Consider the following 21,919-nt stretch of genomic DNA (forward strand, 5'->3'; position numbering starts at 1 on the left):
AAGACAGGAAACCAAGACGAATGGTTGTTTTTATATATTTTTTCTTTATTCACTCCCAGGCATTTCGTCACATGTGAATAACAGTTCCTGCTTGTGGTTCCATTTGGAAACCGTTGTTCCCTTACAGGGAGCCTGTTTACCCCATCTTGTCTCTTTGGCATCTAAAAACAAACTCATTAAAATTAACTCAGTTTATTCAAACCAGAACCTCTGACACGTCAGATCCGGTTCTCGTTTGCATACCTTCCAGTGCAACTTGATCAGTCACAGAATTTGATTCATGTCACAGCATGACACTTTGACCCTTTCTGCACCTGCATCTCACTCAGCTAATCATTTCTCATGATTCAATCTATTGTTTACTTCACTAGATAGATAGACAATTAAACAGATAGATAGAAAGATAGATAGATAACCTGATAACTGAATGAATACTTTCTACCCGGCGTTGCCCAGCAATAACCTAACATACCTTCCCCTCTTTTTTATCAGAATGTATGGTGAAGGCTTACATTTTCTACTTCCCCCGTTTAATTTAAGAGGGACCAAATATATCCAACCCAAATAAAAGCTGTCATACCACAATCCACTGTAAAACAAAATCCACAATTAATGCCATGTGGCACTAATTTTTGCGCCATGTCGAAACTACGACTCAGTCTATATGACCTCATGGCCTCTCAATAAAACCAAATTGCAATTCCAGGAGCATCCCCTGCTTTCGTTGACAATAAAATCCTTAGCAATCAGCCGACACGACACAAATCGAGGCCCTATGCCTCGTCAACACATGTGAATCATCATCCCAGGTTTTACAAACAAGCTCTTTTCTCCATGGGTTGCACTACAAACTGCTACATCCCAGGTCTTACCCCCTCTGTCATTATTGACGTTCAATCACTCTACTAATTTGGGGGAACAAAACAGAAAAAACCTTGTACGCCTATCTGGTGGTCAGCACACTAATTTTTGAAGATACCAATTAATATACAGATGCACCCAGACTTCACCAAATCCAAGATGCCACGACTATCCGACCAGAGTTATCGAAAGGAGGAAGGTCAACATCTTAACTTAACTAACGATTTGTACCATTCCTATGGTGCCTAGCGGATCCTTAACTAGGCCAAGAACTCAGCATGTGGCAATTCCATCCCCTAACCATAATGTTGGGGCATCTTTGATCCACAAGAAGGAGCTTTTACAAATGTCCGCAGACCAAAAGCATTGTCCCATCTCGCATCTTAAGGTCATGTGGATAATCCCCTCTAGAAGTGTAAGCCATTTTGAGTTTCAGAACAGTTTCAGATGGTTCGCTGTTACACACAAGTCCTGGGAGGTGACTTGTTTGTAGTAGACAGTTCCACAGAACAAAATATTCTTACCGTGTCGAAACCCGGGAAAAGAACATGTGAAATTGCTCCAAAAAAGATTTAATATTTATGAAGCAATTCTGGTTTCTGATTGGTTTGTAGCAGAACGTGAATTAATTTGATTCAATAGTTCTTAGCAGCATCGTTTATAAATAGAATCGTCCGACTGTGTGGGATCATACCCCATTACTACTCCAAAATATTGCAACATCCCCTATCACAGTTATAATGTGCTTCCATAAGTACCTGACCACTAGGAGATAAAGGATTTTACTTATAACAATATGTCTCCCGCCGATTGAACCCTAACTGAACTTTAACCCTTCCAAAACTAAAGATAAACTCAGGACCCTTTACTCATAACAGTCTGTTTCCCTTTTCGTTTTTCATCTACTTCCATTCGGTAACCATTTAAATATTTCGTCTTATTTCTTTTCTTATTTGTAATTACTCATTAATTTAAGTATGCCCACAAGCCAAGACACATTTGACTCCAGTCTGTGACATAACAAAAGCAAACAACAACAAAATTGTACAAAATGGTGCCAAATTCAGATACTGTCATTTGCCTAAAAAAAACCGATTTCCTGTAACAATGCATTTAGATACAAATATTTCACAAAGTTACATTTCATTTACCGTTCTTTTGACATCAAACAATAAAGAACACAGTTCTGTAAAATTAGAACACAAAATCTTCACGTCAAAAATTTACTTTTCACTTTTCTACTTTTCATTTTCGCTTCTACTCACGTTCACCTCATCAACACCTGAAGATGATTCGCAGTCGAATCGAAAGTGCCCGTGATAACTATGGAACTTTTCAATATTTTCGATTTTGATATAAAAAAGATTATATGGAAAATCGAAAAAAAAAATCATACAATAAAGTATCTCTGTTATATTTAATAATGTCTGCTTGAATATATATATATATATATATATGTGTGTGTGTGTGTGTGTGTGTGTGTGTGTGTGTGTGTGTGTGTGTATTATTATTATTATTATTATTATTATTATTTTATGTATATACATAAAACTTTAGCGCTTGACACGTAACTAGAGCAGGGTAGCAAGTTAGAAAATATATATTTCACCTTTCATCGTTGTGAGGATTCGTCAGGCTATTGCAATAACCTGACGAATCCTCATGAGGATGAAACATGGAAAATTTTGTATAGCTTAATTCTCACCCACACCTCTACACACACACACACACACACATTATTTTACTTTAATTTTAAATTTCTTAGAATCAAACTCCAGAGATGACACTAGAAAAGCATCACTTATCGAAATAAAAAATATAAAGCAAGTATTCATCACTTTCCATGTCAGACTTCAATTTCTTTTTCCTAACAAAACACAATTCCGATTAATTAAATCAAAGGTTCTGTACGAATTTCTGTAGATATTCCTGAAAAAGATTGAAGGTTACATCGACGGAAACGTTATGAAAGTAACGGTCAAGCTGATAATAATAATCGGAATAGTCCAACTTATCATAATGTTCATTAAGCGCTTGATACGCTATTTGCATAATAGTCCAGTCAAATTGTGGCTGAACCTCAAACAAAGGTTTTTAAATTGCATTGTGGGCAAGAATATCTCCTCTTTCAGATAAAAAAAAGTTTACCAAAATTGACCTTGCGGAAAGAGGTCAACGACCGCCATCTTTAAAGGGTCCTCCCGATTCTAGTTTCCCTCTCTCAACTCAATTATTGTAAGTATATCTTCAAAAATTACAAATATATCAATGTGAAATTTGATAAACCAACAGTTTCCATGAAATTGAATATAATCATAACCTCATAGGTTTGGTTTTATTTGATTTTGGTTTACGGCATATCAACCCTTTTAGATTATTTGATACTAGTCCAGTCAATCTAGCTGTTTTTATTGTCTCAACCTCAAATAAATTGCTAACAGAGGTTTTTAAATTGCATTGTGGGCAGGAATAACTCCTCTTTCAGATAAAAATAGTTTATTAAAATTAACCTCAGAGAAAGGGGTCAACGGCCGCCATCTTTAAAGGGTCCCTCCGATTCTAGTCTCAATTACTGTAAGTATTCTTTTTTTATTAGCCGCACATGCTTGCCGTCACTGGCCGAAAACAAGCCATAAAATATTTTAATATTCTGGTGGTCATAAATCTGGCGCCTGTAGGTTGTGGTACTGGTCAAGTCTGAGCAGACTCTCTCTCCCATCCCCGTTCTCCCATCTAAGAATGATCTTGAACAGGATGTGATTCTTGAATATGTTCCTAAATCATTGTTGATTTTTCTCAGGAATATGTTTGCAGGCAAAGACAATGATTTGAAACTTGCATCGATAGGTCAAGCGATAATGCAGGCTGTTAGACCTAGAGTTCTCCTTGCACCTTTACAGTTTGGTTTAGCCGTAGAAATGCATAACCAATTTGGATCGAGGTTCCTGATTGACACTCTGAATAAGCATGGTTTCTCTTCATCCTACTCGGAAGTCCAGAAATTCGAAAGAAGTGCTGCTCTTGTTCATGGGACTGAAATTCTGTTCCCGTCGAAACTGAATTTGTGCAGTTCGTAGCTGATAATGTGGACCATAATGTAAGGAGTATTGATGGATTCAACACATTCCATGGTATGGGCATCATAGCATCTGTTACCCCCGGGAAAGTTAAAGCAAAACCAATTCCAAGGATTCAGGTATTTTCAGAAGAGATAATAAAGGTTGGAAGGATCAAAATAAAGTTCCTAGATTCACGGCACACCAACAAACCCCCAGTTACATTTAAAAAGCTCCTGGCCAAGAAAGTTGTCGATTCCACTGCCAATGTTGACATCCTTTGGGAGGTTTCACTAATTTTACATCCGTCCAGACCCGCATGGTCAGGCCTTATGCAGTCAGTGTACAAAGGAACATATCCTGGAAAATCAGCAACAGTTTTTTTGCCAATGATTGAACTGGATCCTAGTAACCCAACCTGTGTGTACTCAACTTTATGTTACATTAGTGATTTAGCCAGAAAAAAACAACATAACACCAATTCTAACATTTGATCAGCCACTTTGGTACAAAGCAATGATGATAGTCGAGTCACAGCCTAGTTCCAGTCCCATGAAATCATTTGTCTTGCGACTTGGTGGGCTCCATACACAGATGAGCTTTCTGGGGTCAATTGGTCATTTGATGAAAGGTTCTGGTTTGCAAGAACTTTTTGAACTTGTGTATGCTGAAAACACAGTCAACCACATGCTAAGTGGCAAAGCAATTCCAAGAGCCATTCGTGCTCACTTTTTAGTTGCTGCTGCTCTGAATGCTATTTTATTAGCAAAAGCCTATGATTTGCCAGTTTCACATGTCACTGAGCATGATCAACCCAACACTGATGCAGAAGAGTCATTTCATCAAAATGAAGACCTTAAAGAAGCTCCCAGGGCTATTGATAGGTCTCCTTGGTGGGACTGAGAGATTGGATAATGTTCTGTCTTCAGAGTCTGTAACCAGGATTACCCAGAAAATCAACCATGTGAAGGATGCGATGGTTGAGCAGCGAACAGCAAAATTGTGGATTCAATACCTTGATATGGTGAAGAGCCTGCAACTGTTTATCAAAGCAGAGCGCACCGGGAACTGGACATTGCATCTTGACGCTGTTAGGAAAATGCTGCCAATATTCGCTGCAGCAGGACACGTCCTATATGCAAAGTCGGCGTATCTGTATTTGCAGCAAATGGAGGGTCTGCCAAAAACCCACCCTGAAGTATACCAGATATTTTCGGAAGGATTCCATGTCATTAGACGGAGTGATCGCTACTGGGCTGGCTTGTCAACAGATCTGGTTATTGAACAGGTGCTAATGAGAAGCCTGAAGACGTCTGGAGGCCTTACTCATGGCAGAGGAATGGACGAAATTCAACGATTGGTTTGGACGCTATCACTGCCAGCATGCGCGGAAATCAAGTTTACAATGCAAGGACTAGCAAGCATTCATTATGGCACTAGTGACCAGCATCAGGAGGCTACTTCAGCAAGAAAAGAGCGTGATGTGAGGGATACATGGAAGGTCCTTGCGTTTCTCCAGACATATGACCCTTTCACGGAAGATCCGTCTATTCACAGCATTTCAAGTGGAGTAACTGGAGACAAAAAGGTGAATGTGGACAGAGTAAACGCCATAGGAGAGGCAATCATAGCTTCAATGGCTGGAGAAAATGTACAAGAGTACACTTTTTAAAAAAAGGGTCAAGCAATTACACTTGGATCAAAAGTTTCACTCAGCAAAGATGAAACTGTTGAGACTGATCCACAACTCTTATTCCAGAGACTAATAATGAACCCTCAACCCAGGAGCAGCAAGAACATTTTCAATATGAGCTGTGTGGTTACCCACCTGCTCTTTTTGATTATTTTGGATTACTGCGACAGGCAAAAAAATCTCCTTTGGCGGACGCTATATGGGAACTGACTTCTCATGTACAATCAGGTCCACAATCATCAGATCCACAGTATCTCTTAGATGGAGGAGCACTACTTCAGCGTCTCCCTTGGCAAAAAGGTCGCACATTTAATGAGATCTGTGACCAATACTGTAGATATGTCACAAATAGATATGGAAAAGCATGTGTTGTCTTTGATGAATATGAAAGTGGCCCATCCATTAAGGACTCGACTCACCGACGCCGAGCAGGGGGGTTTGTTGGAGTTAATGTGTCACTGACTCCTTTCATGGTGTTCAAATTAAAAAAGGATGTTTTCCTTGCTAATCGACAAAACAAACAATTGTTTATCAACTTGCTGAGAAAGAGTTTGAAGAAAGCAGGTTGTAAAGTAATCCATGCATCTGGAGACGCTGACATATTGATTGTGAAGACTACTCTAGAACTGGCACAGACAGGAGAAACCATTTTGATAGCAGATGACACTGACCTATTGGTCCTTCTATGTTATCATACCAATAGCGATGATATTTACAACATCTTCTTTACGCCACAACCAAAAGCTAGTGAAAAAAGAGTGAAAGTCTGGAACATCAAAGAGGTGAGGAAATCATTGGGAGATGCGGTCTGTTCCAACATTCTTTTCATTCATGCACTACTGGGTTGTGATTCTACATCCAGTGTTCACGGAATTGGGAAGGCAGCATCCCTCCGAAAGGTGATGAACAATGGAAACTTCCTCGAACTGGCTAAAGTGTTTGGCAAAGACAGCAGTGCAGAAGAGGTTATTGAAGCTGGGGAGAAGGCTTTAGTGTGCCTATACAATGGTAATGATGGGGAAAACATCAATCATCTTCGACTGAGGCGCTTTAAGGAAAAGGTTGCAAATAGCTCAAAGTATGTTGAGCCAAATCATTGCCACCGACAAGAGCAGCTACGAAATTCCACAGCCTTCGAGTTTACTTCCAAATTCAGGAATGGAAAGGTAGAAACCAGCTAAAACCTGACGAGTGGGGATGGACACTTTCAGATGGTAAATTACAACCAGTTAAGATTGACTTACCACCTGGCCCTGTAAATTTTTTGGCTATAATTAGGTGTAACTGTACTTCAGGATGTACTACAGGAAGATGCAGTTGCGGGAAACATGGCATTCACTGTTCAAACTTGTGTGGATATTGCAAAGGCCTCCATTGCACCAACTCATCACAGCCAGATCTTGATGATGATGATGATGATGATGATGATGATGATGATGATGATGATGGTGGTGGTGGTGGTGGTGGTGGTGGTGGTGGTGGTGGTGGTGGTGATGGTGATGATGATGATGATGATGATGATGATGTGGTGACCTTTGACTAGTTCTTGACAAGAAATGTTCTTTGGTCCGTTCATAAACTTGTTCTGTGTAATTTAATAAAGGTTTTTTGTCAGCAAAAATGATTATTTTTGTAATTAATTGTTTTAATGGACATACTTGTCAGGAATTTTATGCATCGAAATTTTAATACTGTTAAGTTGAATTTTAACCCTTTAGACTCAGGCCAATATATCGGCCTTGGCGATTTAGCAAAAAAGATGACACAGTCGATATTTTGTCCTTTTACATTATGGTAATTGTTAATTTTGCGTATCATCCTTTTCGCTAGTTATCGCATTTTACGACAGAGCCCAAATGATTTAAAAGTGGCGGCCGTTGACCCCTTTCCCCAAGGCTAATTTTGGTAAACTTTTTTTATATAAAAGAAGAGATATTCCTGCCCACAATGCAAGTTAAAAACCTTTGTTAGCAATTTGTTTGAGGTTCAGCCACAACACCAAAGACTGGACTATACAGTAATTGAGTTAAGAGAGGAAGACTAGAATCGGAGGGACCCTTTAAAGATGGCGGCCGTTGACCCCTTTATCCAAGGTTAATTTTAATAAACTTTTTTTTATCTGAAAGAGGAGTTATTCCTGCCCACAATGCAATTTAAAAACCTCTGTTAGTAATTTATATGAGGTTGAGACAAAAAAAAACCAGCTAGATTGACTAGACTAGTATCAAATAATCTAAAAGGGTTGATATGCCGTAAACCAAAATCAAATAAAACCAAACCAATGAGTTTATAATTATATTCAACTTCATGAAAACTGTTGATTTATAAAATTTCACATTGATACATTTGTAATTTTTGAAGATATACTTACAATAATTGAGTTGAGAGAGGGAAACTAGAATCGGGGGGACCCTTTAAAGATGGCGGTCGTTGACCTCTTTCCGCAGGTTAATTTTGGTAAACTTTTTTTTTATCTGAAAGAGGAGATATTCTTGCCCACAATGCAATTTTAAACCCTTTGTTAGCAATTTATTTGAGGTTGAGACAAAAAAAAAACTAGCTAGATTGACTGGACTAGTATCAAATAATCTAAAAGGGTTGATATGCCGTAAACCAAAATCAAATAAAACCAAACCAATGAGTTTATAATTATATTCAAATTCATGAAAACTGTTGATTTATAAAATTTCACGTTGATACATTTGTAATTTTTGAAGATATACTTAAAATAATTGAGTTGAGAGAGGGAAACTAGAATCGGGGGGACCCTTTAAAGATGGCGGTCGTTGACCCCTTTCCGCAAGGTTAATTTTGGTAAACTTTTTTTTATCTGAAAGAGGAGATATTCTTGCCTACAATGCAAGTTTAAAACCTTTGTTAGCAATTTGTTTGAGGTTGAGCCAAAAAATGAGCTAGATTGACTGGACTATAAGTGTCATCTGTGAATTGATATCATAATGAATTCTAAGTTGAACATTAATCTAAATGTCATATTTAGGCCAGACATTCGGTGTAGAATTCATATAGTTGTATCATTTCACGGATGGCAGTTAAATAAAACAGTTAACTGCTTGACATGTTGCCACTCGTGAATTGATGCAACTATGAAGTCTAAACTGAATGCCTTGCCTAAACATGAATGACATTTAAATTAAAAGATATTATGAGAAAAATAAAGGAAAAACATTACAGAAAATTCTGTGTGTGTTTTTTTTTTAAATTAAAAATAATGCTATTTTTTATTTGGACATTTTGGACAATAGTTTTAAATCTACTGATACGAGATATCAAAAGAGTACGACTGTGGAATGACGGCCATCTTGCCTGTGAATTAACCCTTTCGTGCATATTGTTGTTTCGCAACAACAAATAGAAAAGTTGTTATAAATTAGGATCAATTTTGATTTTTTGATAGTCAGATATATGGAAGAATAAGTTTTATCACCATGGTTTTTCCGTGTCAACTCAACTTAAAGTCACGTGATTCAAGAACAAGTTATATCATTAGATATTTTTTTGTGGTGAGAGAGAAGTTAAATACGTGTTGTATTATTGATGTAAATAAGCAATTTCGATGGTAATAAATGGAATATATTTTTGCATTTATTCATATAAATTATACTAATATATATATATATATATATATATATATATATATATATATATATATATATATATATATATATATATATATATATATATATATATATCCACTCTGGTCTTGATGGAGGGGAGACTAAAAGTTACTGCTATGGTCTCAAATGATCTGAAATAACAGCAAGGGGAAACTTGATTCCAAATATTTCCCATATGTTAAATCTCCCCTCTTTTGGAAATATGGTACGATTACGAATATCTCCAGTATCAAATAATCCTTATTCACTGTGAAATTTAGTGTATGCATGAAAAACAAAGAGTAGTGTATGTTAAAATTAATACCATTTATTAATACGAATATTTAAATTTTAGAGACTTGTAAATTCAAAATGGCGCGATAAAAAGATAAAGTAAAAACTTCTCTTCCAATTTTCGGATTTTGTAATCATGCCTAAATGCATTTTATTTACTTTTTTTATTTTGGTGGATTGACAGTTGCTATTTCTTCTGATGCAAAATAGATTCTTTGATTGATATAATAATTAAATGAATGATTTTGCGCTACGAAACCGTAACTGTCAAGAATTGTAAATGTCAACGTATTTAAACAAATATATAAAAATAATGATGACACAATATAGTAAAATTATTAAACTAAACTAAACTAAAATGAAATAAACCGTGAAAATTTTAAACTTATATTATTAAGTATAAAGAGTTTAATTAATTGTACCTATTTACTATGCCTCCCCACGGGACAGAGTTAGACACCAGGGTCGTTTTTTAACGTGGAGAAAAAAAAAAAAAAAAAAAAAAAAAACATTTAATTAATTGTAGATGTATGTTTAAACTGCGTTGATATTACTCGTGGACGTATGTGAGATGATAAATATGTTGGTTGCTTACATTCGCTGTCACTTTTGACATGTACGCTTTTAACGCTAAGATTGTGTTTTTTGTTTGTGTTGTTGCAATAACGCGTCTTGTCATTGTAATGTATAATTGTCATTAAATTAGGTGACACGCAATTCTTTTTCTCTTTTTCTCTATTCTCTTAACATTCTAAACTTCCCGTCCTATTAATTCTTACTTTCACTCTTTCTCTCTTTAACTATCTCTCATCATTCTCTCTTTTTCTCTTCTAGCCCTTGCTTTTTATAATAACCCTTTATATTGGTTTTTTTCTCTATTTTTATTCTCTCTATATATTTTTCTCTATTTCTTTTTTCTCTTCCTCATCATTCTCTCTCCATTATTTTTTATTAGTTTTCTTTAGATTTCCCCTCCCTCTTTACATCTTATAATTAAAGTTCTGTGTTTTAAGGTTTTTTAACTCTAACTTTTAAAGAGTTCCTACCTAAAAAAAAAATCCATTATTCATTGAACATTTGAATCGTCAAGTCGCTGCCTGATGATATCTGTTGTTTGATTGAAACAAATGGCTGTTTGTAGCAGCGGGATGGAAACATGTTTATTTAACAATAAATAAGTATATATATATATATATATATATATATATATATATATATATATATATATATATGCAAGTTTAAACTAAATTTAATGTAATTGTTTAAACAACCTATACCTCATTTGATTCGGCTTTTATTCCTCTATAATTTTACTTGTTCATATTTGACTTTTACTTGAAATATTCTAGTGTTCACGTCAATTCAATGAAATAACTTCAAATTGAGGAGGCAAAAAGAAAGTCTGAAGCAACAAATTTGCTTAAAACCAGCTTAAATTATCGTCCCTAAATCAGTTTAAAATATCCACCAACAGGCAACAAAGCATCTCTAATTGTAATTGTTGTTGTTCCAGGTTATACAATGTAACATTTAGTTCATATGCCTCGACTTTCTCTTAGTGAGCATCAGAAGTTCATTAATCTCCATCTTTCTGGTTTATCCAATTGAGAAATCGGCTGCAGATTGAAATGTGATGAGAAAACGGTACGAAAGACTGTGCAAAAGCACCAAAACACTTGCAGTGTTCGTGATGCCCCTAAATCTGGTTGTACTAGAGTTACTTCTAACAGGGAAGTCAATGCTATCAAGATCAGCAACCTAAGAAACAGATTTGAAACGGCTCCCCAAATCCAACAACAGTGCAATCTTATTAAAAAGTGCTCTCTTTCTATGTCAAGAACAGATTAAAGGAATTTAATTTGCGAGGATATGTTGCAAGAAGCAAGCCAATGATTTCTGTAAAGAACAAAAAGCACCATCTGGACTTCGTCAGATGCAATGAAGATCATGAATCTTCATATTGGTCAAAAGTTCTTTTTAGCAACGAAAGCAAGTTCAATAGGCTAGGCAGTGATGGTAGGCAGTACGTCCGTCGGAGGAAAGATGAAGAATTTCATCCTAGGTGCTCAGTTTCAACTCTGTAAGGTGGTGGAGGTTCAGTTTTGGTGTGGAGCATACTTAGTACTAATGGTCCAGGGCCTATATTTCGCTTGCAAGGTCGAATTAATTCGACCAAGTACATTAATATGGTGACTGGGCATTTTCTACATATGAGAAATCTGGGAAGGAAGGGTCCCAAACACAATAATAGTAGAAAGAGTAGCGAGAAAGGCTCTGCTATATAAAAACCACACTTGGGATTACACAGAGAATCAAATTCCTCATCCACCACAGCTTCACCTACAGTGGCACAAGAACATTCAAGTGTATTCCAGTCGCAATAAGAAATATAAAGAGAGTGTCCTCCGACACTTTCAAGAAATAACTGGACATTTGGCTTGAAAAGATACCTGACCAGCCACCAACACCAGGCTATCCTAGTCCCAACCTCAAACGTCTAGTGGACATACCTCTATATGAAGTGGACAGCCTGGATGCAGTGGAGCTTCAACTCAACTGTGTCAATAACCAATGGAATAACACAAACTACAAACTACTAGCACATAAATTGAAAACAATTTTGAATTCCTTATATAGGATGGAGCAGAGCAACTTGCTTATTGGGAATATCAATTAAAAGCAATAAGAAAGTTGCTTTGCCCCACCCTGTATTATCTCGAATATTGAACTTTTTTTTTCTTGTTAGGATTGTCATATAAATATTAATATTTATATATGACATGCTTTACGTTTACAGAATTACTCCATTTGTAAACTTGATAATGTTTTTGAATTTATATATACATGTGTGTGTGTGTGTGTGTGTGTGTGTGTGTGTGTGTGTGTGTGTGTGTGTGTGTGTTTGTGTGTGTGTGTGTGTGTGTGTGTGTGTGTGAAAGGAATGTATTTTCTTGTGACTTTGTGGACAAGCACGAGAAGAATCAAAATAGTGTGTAAGTGGTAATTTGTTCCCCCTGACCCAACATGTTATGATATACTAATGTGGACCCCCCCCCTTTCTTTTTTTTTGGGGGGGGGCATCTAGCACCCTCTGGGCAACACACATGGGATGAGCTCTTACTTTCGGTAAAAGTGGTTATAATAAGGAAGTGGATAGAATTTCACCTAAACTTGAGGGTTTCACCATTTGTTTCAGCTCCCTCTCCCTCTCTACCCGAGTTGGATGGCGGAAGGGGGGGGGACTTGTTGAAAGAATTACAAATACTTCTTCAATTGTAAAAACAGAAGATCAAATTCTAGAAGTTTTTTTTTTATTATTTATTTTGCTTGTATGTAGTTGAAGGAGCGGTTCGGATTAGAGAGGATGGGGGAAGCATATAATAGAGCTGGAGGACAAATGCTTATGTTTGCAAGATCTAATAAGAATTATTTTTTGTCATATAAAAACATTTTATTTATATATATATATATATGTGTGTGTGTGTGTGTGTGTGTGTGTGTGTGTGTGTGTGTGTGTGTGTGTGTGTGTGTGTGTGTAAACTAGTAGATGTACCCATATGTAGAATAAGCTGAAAAGGGTTTTCTTTTTTGCTGACAAATCACCTCTCATCAAGGGAGATAAGGCCACACTGTCTAACAAGGTCTAAAAAGAAAAGAAAGGCTACTCGAGGACAAGCGTTAATGATTTGTTTCAGGTGGACGATAAGGTAAACATCTTAATTGCAAACAATCGTTACATCTGAGCAGAATTTGATTATTTAAGATAAGGCCTCAACTAGAATTTGTTAACATTGGACTTGAAAACGATCATGCTTTATGTTTCTGAATTTTTGAGATGAGGATTGATTATTCGTATTATTTGGATTTTTAGACTACTGTTCTCATCTGCAAGGACTTGTCTCATTTGGATAAAGTACTTTCTACAGTTTTGAGTGGCACTTTTCTGAAGATTGAAGAGTCAATCCTTAGTGCAGGCTACACTCAAAATTCAAAATACAGTCGCAAATTACTTAGAACTTCTACCCAGTCATGGCTAACAGTACTGGAGCATGCTATCCCAATGGATTAAATAAAGGATTCCGTTCAAAATTCCGTGCAGATTCCAAAGTTCAACAGAAAAATTCCACAAAATACACAACAGTTAAGTTCCTTAAAATCTTCTACATTGACTGTTGGGTCAGTACTTGTCATACATATCTATTATGAAACTAAATGTGAGTTGATCCTCGTTTGTTTTTCTAAAGTTTTTTTATACTTTAATAAGACTTAGGTACTTCTGCAGTTTAAAGCTCGTTTTTCCGTGAGTCTCGCTTGGCAACGCCTAGTGAATGATAGAAACGGCCGTATTATACCGAGTGAGCAAAAAGAGATGCGAGCAAGCAGACGGTAAAAATTGGAAGAAAAAAGAAAGGAAAGAGTTTAAAAGGAAAAAAAAAGAAAGGGCAGAGTATCATTGCGCCAACGACACCCCCAACCTCTCGATGTTAAGAACAGTTTTCGGAATAAACACCCCCAACCTTCCCATGTTAAGAACGGCTTTCGGAATAAACACCCCCAACCTCCCCATGTTAAGAACGGCTTTCAAAATACCCCCCATGTTAAGAACGGCTTTTGGAATAAACACCCCCAACCTCTTCATGTTAAGAACAGCTTTCGGAATAAACACCCCCAACCTCCACACGTTAAGAACAGCTTTTGGAATAAACACTCCAACCTCCCCATGTTAAGAACGGCTCTCAGAATAAATACCCCCCAACCTCCCCATGTGAAGTACGGCTTTCGGAATAAACATCCCCAACCTTGAAAGTCATTCTTAACATGGGGAGGTTTAGGGTGTTTATTCCGAAAGCCATTCTTAACATGGGGAGGTTGGAAGTATTTATTCCGAAAGCCATTCTTATGATGGGAAGTTGTGGGTGTTTATACTACGTTGGGGCAGGTCATAAAAAAACACCAACATAATTTTCCATACACAAACAAAACAAAAAATATATTAGGTTGGTGGAAAAATAATGTCATTTTTGATCAGATATATATACGTCAAAAAACGACCTTATTTTTGCACGAACCTAATATTTCTTCACTAATTCAAAGAAACAAAACTTTTATTACCCCCCCCCCCCTCAAGAAAAAAAAAACAGAAAAAACAGTTACCATAAAAAAATAAATAAAACAGTAAAATTTATTAAATTATTTCGGTAGGTTGTTTGTTTTATTTTCTTTCGTTTTTGTTCGTCTTTTTATTGACTTCCATTTGCTCAGTATAATCCGGCGGTTTCCGTTGTCTGCCGAGTGTTGCTGAGCAAGACTCATGGAAAAACGGGCTTTAAACTGCAGAAGTACCAAGATTTAATCTTCCTCTGCGTTCATCAAATCTGAGTCTGTCTTTAAGACTTGCGTTACACATCCAACATATCATTCTCATATCATTTCCCTCCATTCCGAAACCCTCATATCACCATATTGCATGCACGTGCTTGATAGACTGCAGAGATTGCAGGTCAAAATGATATCATCATGTAATCGTCAGGGATCAAGGGAGAAAAGGTTAAGCTTTTTTGAGTTGGCAGGTTCCATAGACCCAACACCATTCAAGTAGTCAGTCTTTGAACTCTCTCTCTCTCTCTCTCTCTCTCTCTCTCTCTCTCTCTCTCTCTCTCTGTATATCATATATTAGATATGGAGCACAGGCATAGACACCATACTCTCAGTGGCTTGTTCACCTCAAAAAAGCATATTGTCACTGAAGTATAAGGGGCTACTGATAGGAGCCAGAGTTTTAGAGGGCAATCTAGGTGGAGAGTTGAGCAGCAAGATGTTTGTTTATGTTACATTTAAATATCTGCATGATGGTATAGTCAGAAAGTTGGAAGCAAGAAGGTAATTCCAAAAGGGAGCAGTTCAGGAAAAGAAGCTATTAGAGTAGGAAATATTCCTGCACCTAGGGACCTCTACAATGAAAGGGTGGGATTTTGCTGCTTATTGGGTGGGTCAGGTGTGATTACATTGAGGTGGTACAAGTGCAGCAAGTTCATCAGTGAAAATAATTATAAAACAAGTACAACATTGCGGTGATGCGACAGGGGTTAAAGCTTGACAGACAGTGTAGAACTTATTGAGTAAGAAATTATTTTTTGCATCTTGTTCAGGAGGGAGATGTTTGTGGTTGGTGCACTAGCCCATATGTAGCAACAATACTCCATGCATACATATAAAAACATGCATGGTGGTGGTATACATATAAAAGCGAAAATGTGTGCATGTGTGTATGTGTGTGTGCATTTTTTCTGTATGTCTGCAAAAGGCTTTTTTCGCCGGGATTCTCGGGGGGGGGGTTACTATTTCTTATAACTTTTTATATGCTATCAAGATTATAATATGTAAGACTTATGAAACGATGTCGTAAAAGTCTTTTATTTTAGCAACTTTTATCTTACAAAATTTGCGCTGTGAATTCGTTTTCTCTCTACTGCTCCTCTTGCTGCCTCTGATGCTACTGCTGCTACTATGGCATGAGATTTGACCTAGAAAACCACCTGGGTTTATAAACACTTATTTTTGAAGTTACTGCCTTCGCGGTGTCGTGTTATATAATCAGACTATTAACCTCAAGACTTTGGGTTCAAGCCTACCTTCGTCTTAAAACTTTTTTTTTGTTTTTGATCGTTGTTTGAATATTTAAACAGGGTTATTACTTCTTTTGTTTTGATTTACCCACCACTCCAACACACACACCTCTAAACACCCGAGCAACGCCGGGTACCCCGCTAGTCTATATATATAAAAGACTAAATGATCACGCGCATTTTTGTATGCCCAGCAAAGGCTTTTTTTCGCCGGGCTTCTCGGAGGGGTTACTAGATTTTAGAACTTTTTATATACTCCTGAGATTATAATATCTACGATTTGCAAAGGGACGTCATCTCTAGATTTTTTGGGATTGACTTTTATAAAATGCACGCTATTCCATCCTTTCGCGTGTTTGTTGGTGTTTTTCGTATAAATAAAGCAAAACTCTCTGATGAAAAGGCATCAGCGGCCTTTCATGCAGGGATGTCTTGAAAGCTTGAAAGCAATTAGCTTTGATCAATGTGGGGAAAACCCTTCATATCAGACAATTGCTATTCATTTGAGTTCCCCCTTTTTTGAGGGAGCTTGGTTTCCCTAACATCGTGAGGAAACAAATATATGAAACAGCAGAAACCTGAACTGGCCTTCAGCCAACGTTCATTTCTACACCCACTTGACAAGTCAATTTTTTTATTGACATCACTAAATTTGAACGCTTTTAACTTCCTATGGCCTCGTAGCGTAGTGGTGAGATGTCACGTTTTCTTTCACTTTCTTTTCCGCCTTCGGGTTTGTCACGGGTTCAAACCTCCCTCCCTACTAACACTTTTTTTTTGCTTTTACACCTCCAAACACTCGGGAAACGCCATGTACCTTCACTAGTATTAAATAAAAAAAAAAAGAAAGAATAAGAAACAACCTTGAGACTCACCATTAGGTTGTAAAAACAGTTTCAGTCTCATTGAAAGACTAAGACACCATTGGGTCCATTTAGTAAAAGTATGATATCCGACACTAAAATACTTCAATTTAAATTTAGAATACTCAAAGAAAAAATAAATAAATAAATAAATAAAAATAAGAAACACCTTCAAAAGTAGAATTTTTTAAGATCACTTCCTCAAAATTATATTCACTCATTTCATCTGAAAATTTAAACTTTCCGTCCTGAAAATTTAAACTTTCCGATTCACAGGTAACATAAATTGGAACAAATACATATAAGACACTGCCAAGATTGCTTCAAGGAAAGTGGGCTCCCTCTACCATGCTAGAAAACTACTCACACTTGCTAATATCTTATCTCTCTACAAAACTACGATTCACCCATGCATAGAGTATTGTTGTCTTATCTGGTCTGGTGCATCAACCACTAGTTTCTTCCTCTTAGACAAGGTTTAAAAAAGAATATTAATCTAATAGGTCCCACACTGTCTAACAAGGTCTAACCTCTGTCTTATCGCTGCAGTATTGCATCTCTTTGTTTTACAAGTACTAATGGAATGTGTTTTCATGAACTTCTCAATGTAAATACCCCTAGTCAACCTGACAATCAACTAAAGCTCACCTCTCCATTGTTGAGGTTCTCAGATACCAAAAGGGTTTCTGCTCTAATAGCTTCTTTCCTCAAACTGTTAGCCTTTGGAATTCCATGCATGCTTCCTGTTTTCCTGACTGTTCCAGTATACAAAAATTAATATGTAATGTAAACAAATATCTTGCTGCACAACTCCCCACTAAGGATGCCCCATAAATATGATTCCCAAATCACAGTCGCCCCTTACATCTCAGTGGCAATGTGCCTTGTTTGGGGGTGGGCTGGGGAGACAGTTTTTTTTTTTTTTTAAATAATAAATAAATAATTATAACATAAATTGAGGCTCGCCATTGAGGTTTTTAACAATCATTAAAAGCTTTGGCGTTGTGACAACGGCTGTAACAAACATTAAAAACTAAGACATTGGTGAGTCCATTTAGTAAACGTATGATATCGGACACCAACATACTTGAATTTGATTGAAAACATATTTTTATGATGAAACTTATGGGCGTGGAAGAAATTTTAATTTCGTCACGTTAAGCTTCTATTAGAGGGTCTTAAAATTATCAATTTGAACAATCTGTAAAATAGTGGCGTTAATATCTCATTAGGATCAGAGATAAAAGAAATTTCTGCAACGCTTTGTTGGTTGGATTTTTTTAAACAGTATATCAAGATTTTTCAGATTATTTAATGTCGTTTTAATAAAAGTAATTCGTGCTTCAAGTTCATAATATCTTCAAATATTTGTTCTTTAAAAATATACGCTATAACAACATTCACACACCCATTCTCCTTACATCATTAAAGTTAAGTAACATGGAGACTAACTAGTACCAAATGGGGGACCATTTGGAAAGCTTGCCACTATATATCATCTTCTATGACCATGGAGACTGCTTGATATACCCTGTAAACTTACTCCTTTGGAGGAAGCCGGCATAGATCGCTCAGGGCTAATATCACACCAGGTTACCAGTTTGGTTTTAAATATTGATGTAGACACAAATACTAGCAATTATTAGCTAGTACTTATTGTTGAGATATATGTCGGTAAACAGGAACTGTTTAAGACGAGGTGGTTAAGAGATTGACACTGCTAAGTTGTAAGAACCGGAAGTCAATGAACCAACCGGATATGGCTCAATAGTTTAGCAGAATACAGGTTTTTAAAACAGTCTAAAAAACGTTAATAAGATCTTCAAATATTAAGTTGAGAAGAAAGTTCTTGTGGACTTTTTAATTTTGATTTCAAATCATGTATTTTCAAATAAGTTTTCGTTATAATAACTTTACTTTATATATTATTTTAAAGAGTCTATTTAATCGTTTAAATTACAATCGTTTTAAAAGAATTATGTCTTCTTTTTAGAATGTTGAATACAAGATGAAAAAAAAGCAAATTCACACAATTTTTTTATTTCAATTTAAGCTAGATCGAAAATCTGCGACACAGCTCGCTTTATCAATGAAACATTTAGCACAGGAACCACTACTGGTCATGGCACAGCACAATTTTGGTTTAAGAAATTTTGTGGCAGCGATGAGAGTCTTGAACATGATGAACGTATTGGTTTGCCATCGGATGTTGATAACAATCAATTAAGAGCTTTAGTCGAAGACAATTCACAAATTCACACACAACTGTTCGAGAACTTGTTTCTGAATTAGATGTAACATGTACAACGATTTGCAACCACTTGAAAGAGATTGGAAAGATAAAAAAAACTTGATAAATAGGTAACTCACGAATTGAATGACAACCAAAAGAAACGCCGTTATGAAGTATCATCTTCCCTTCTTTTATGCCACAAGAACGACCCGTTTCTTAATCTGGTTGTGACTTGCGATGAAAAATGGGTTCTTTACGACAACCAGCGACACTCAGCTATATGATTAGATACTAATGAAGCTCCACGACATTTCCCGAAGTCAGAGTTGCACCAAAAGAAGGTGATGCTGACTGTTTGGTGGTCTGCAACCAGTCTCATCCATTACAGTTTTTTGAATGCATGTAAAACCATTACAGCAAAGAAGTACTGTCAACAAATGAATGAAATACATCAGAAGCTTCGACAACAACACCCAGCATTAATCAACAAAAAAGATCTAATTCTCCTCCATAAAAATGCTCGACTGCACGTTGCTAAACCAACCCTGCAGAAGTTGAACGAATTGGGCTACGAAACTCTGCCTCAGCTGCCATACCAACTCCCACTTTTTTTTAAGTATCTTGACAACTTTCTGCATGAGAAATGCTTAAAAAACCCTGCAAAAGTTGAATGAATTTGGCTGCAAAACATTGCCTCATCCGCAATACTCTCCGGATCTCTCACCTACCTACTATCACTTTTTCAAGCATCTTGACAACTTTATGCGTGAGAAATGCATCAAAAATGCCTTCAGCGACTTCATTGCCATCAGAGCACAATATTTTTACGTTACTTGCATAAATATACTTGTTTTGCGTTTACAAAAGTATATTAATTCTGATGTTGCTTATTTTGATCAATAAATTTTTGTTTGAGCCGAGATAGAGATAAATGGAATAAGTGGAATGATTACTTAAATGAAACTATTCCAGATCTAAGAGAACATCTCCTACATTGAATGGATCTTCCAAGGGAGGACTGGGTAGTCCTGAGCTGAGCAAAAGTGAAGGTTGGAAGGACAGCCAGAAACTTCTACAGGTGGGAACTAGCGACACCAAGCAACTATGCTTGTGGAAATCCCTGATAAACGATGAACACATACTCAGTGATTGCAGAGATGAACTAACTTGTACTTTGATTTGACGGACTGTAAGTTTGATGCCCAACGATGGATTCAGTATTGGCATGATAAATAGTGACACCAGCAGTTGAATGGCAAGGAGTCTGGTTCAAAGCTTGAATGAGACGAGACACGTTTTCAAGATGGTCTAACAGAATGGTTAATAATTAAGCTATACTCTTAAACAAAGAATAACTCCCACTTTCTTTATTCTTCCCCATTTTAAATCTTTTAGCTACAAGGTGAATATCCCAGTATAAATCCTTTATTCTCTTAAGAACTTGTTTGAATCAATTAAAAAATTATATTAAAACGTATGTCAGATTGCTTTTAATGACAACTAATGGAATTGTCCTTTGACCTCGGAGGAAAAAAAAACGCATGCACACAGGTGATTAGCGTTCATAACATTTGAAAAAAATGTTGTCAAATGAGACAAAATACATTTTTGAGATGATCTAACAAAATGGTTAATAATTAGACTATGCTCTTGTGTTATGTGACCATCCCAGGGAGCGATTGGGCTCCCTACTTGGGGATCAAGACTCCCGAAATGCTGGAGAAGCTGGACAGATATGATTTCTTTTTAGTCTTTAATTATTGTGGGTGTACCCGGGCAACGGCAAAAGACCTTGCTGAGAGAAAGATTGAATTGTGATTTTCAATGTTATAAAAATCGTTGACAATATCATTTTTTGTGTGTGTGTAAATTGTACTTTGAAAATGGAATGATTCAACATTGAGACTGAGGATGTTTATAGTTTGAGTGCAATGCTCACGACCCAGAGGTTGTGGGAGTGACCTTTTCAGAGAGCCTGATCTGCTAGCACCAGGTTAAACTTAGTAGTAAGGTTTGAAATTAGAGATTGTAGGCTCAATTCTTACTATAAAAGATTATAACTAAGGGTAAAATAAAAATAATTAACGTTTTTATTGGGTCATGGCTGACGGAATGAAAACAATCTACCTTATAAAGAGTTCAGTCGAAATTCTATATAAGTTCCTGAGTTCAACAAATATTCCCAAGTTTGAAAGATGCACTCGAAGAAGGTAAAAGGTTACATCATCCAAAATGTTGTGAAAATAATAATTCAAGGTGAGAGTAATAGTCCAAATAATCTAAATTATCAATCCTCATCTCAAATATTTTTCAATAATGTTTGTATCTTTTATTTTTCATATCTCCTCACACCTGCCTATATCCTATATTTATAAAAGCACAACTTGTTCATGTATGGAGTATTGTTGCCACATCTGGGCTGGTGCACCAACCACTAGTCTCCTCCACCCCTCGTCGACAGGATGCAAAAAAAGAACCTCTAACCTAATAGATCCAACACTGCTTATTAAGCTCCAGATCCTGTACCATCGCTGCAATTCTGCATCCCTGTGCTTTTTTTTTTTTTTTTTTTTTTTTTTTTTTACAAGTACTTCAATGGAATGTTCTCTGGTGAACTTTCAGTATTTATACATCCTCAACATGTCCGATTAACTAGACTAACAAAGAAATCCCTTAAGA

Source organism: Euprymna scolopes, chromosome 22, assembly GCF_053919585.1.
Source record: "Euprymna scolopes isolate OS-2025 chromosome 22, ASM5391958v1, whole genome shotgun sequence".
NCBI lineage: Eukaryota > Metazoa > Mollusca > Cephalopoda > Sepiida > Sepiolidae > Euprymna > Euprymna scolopes.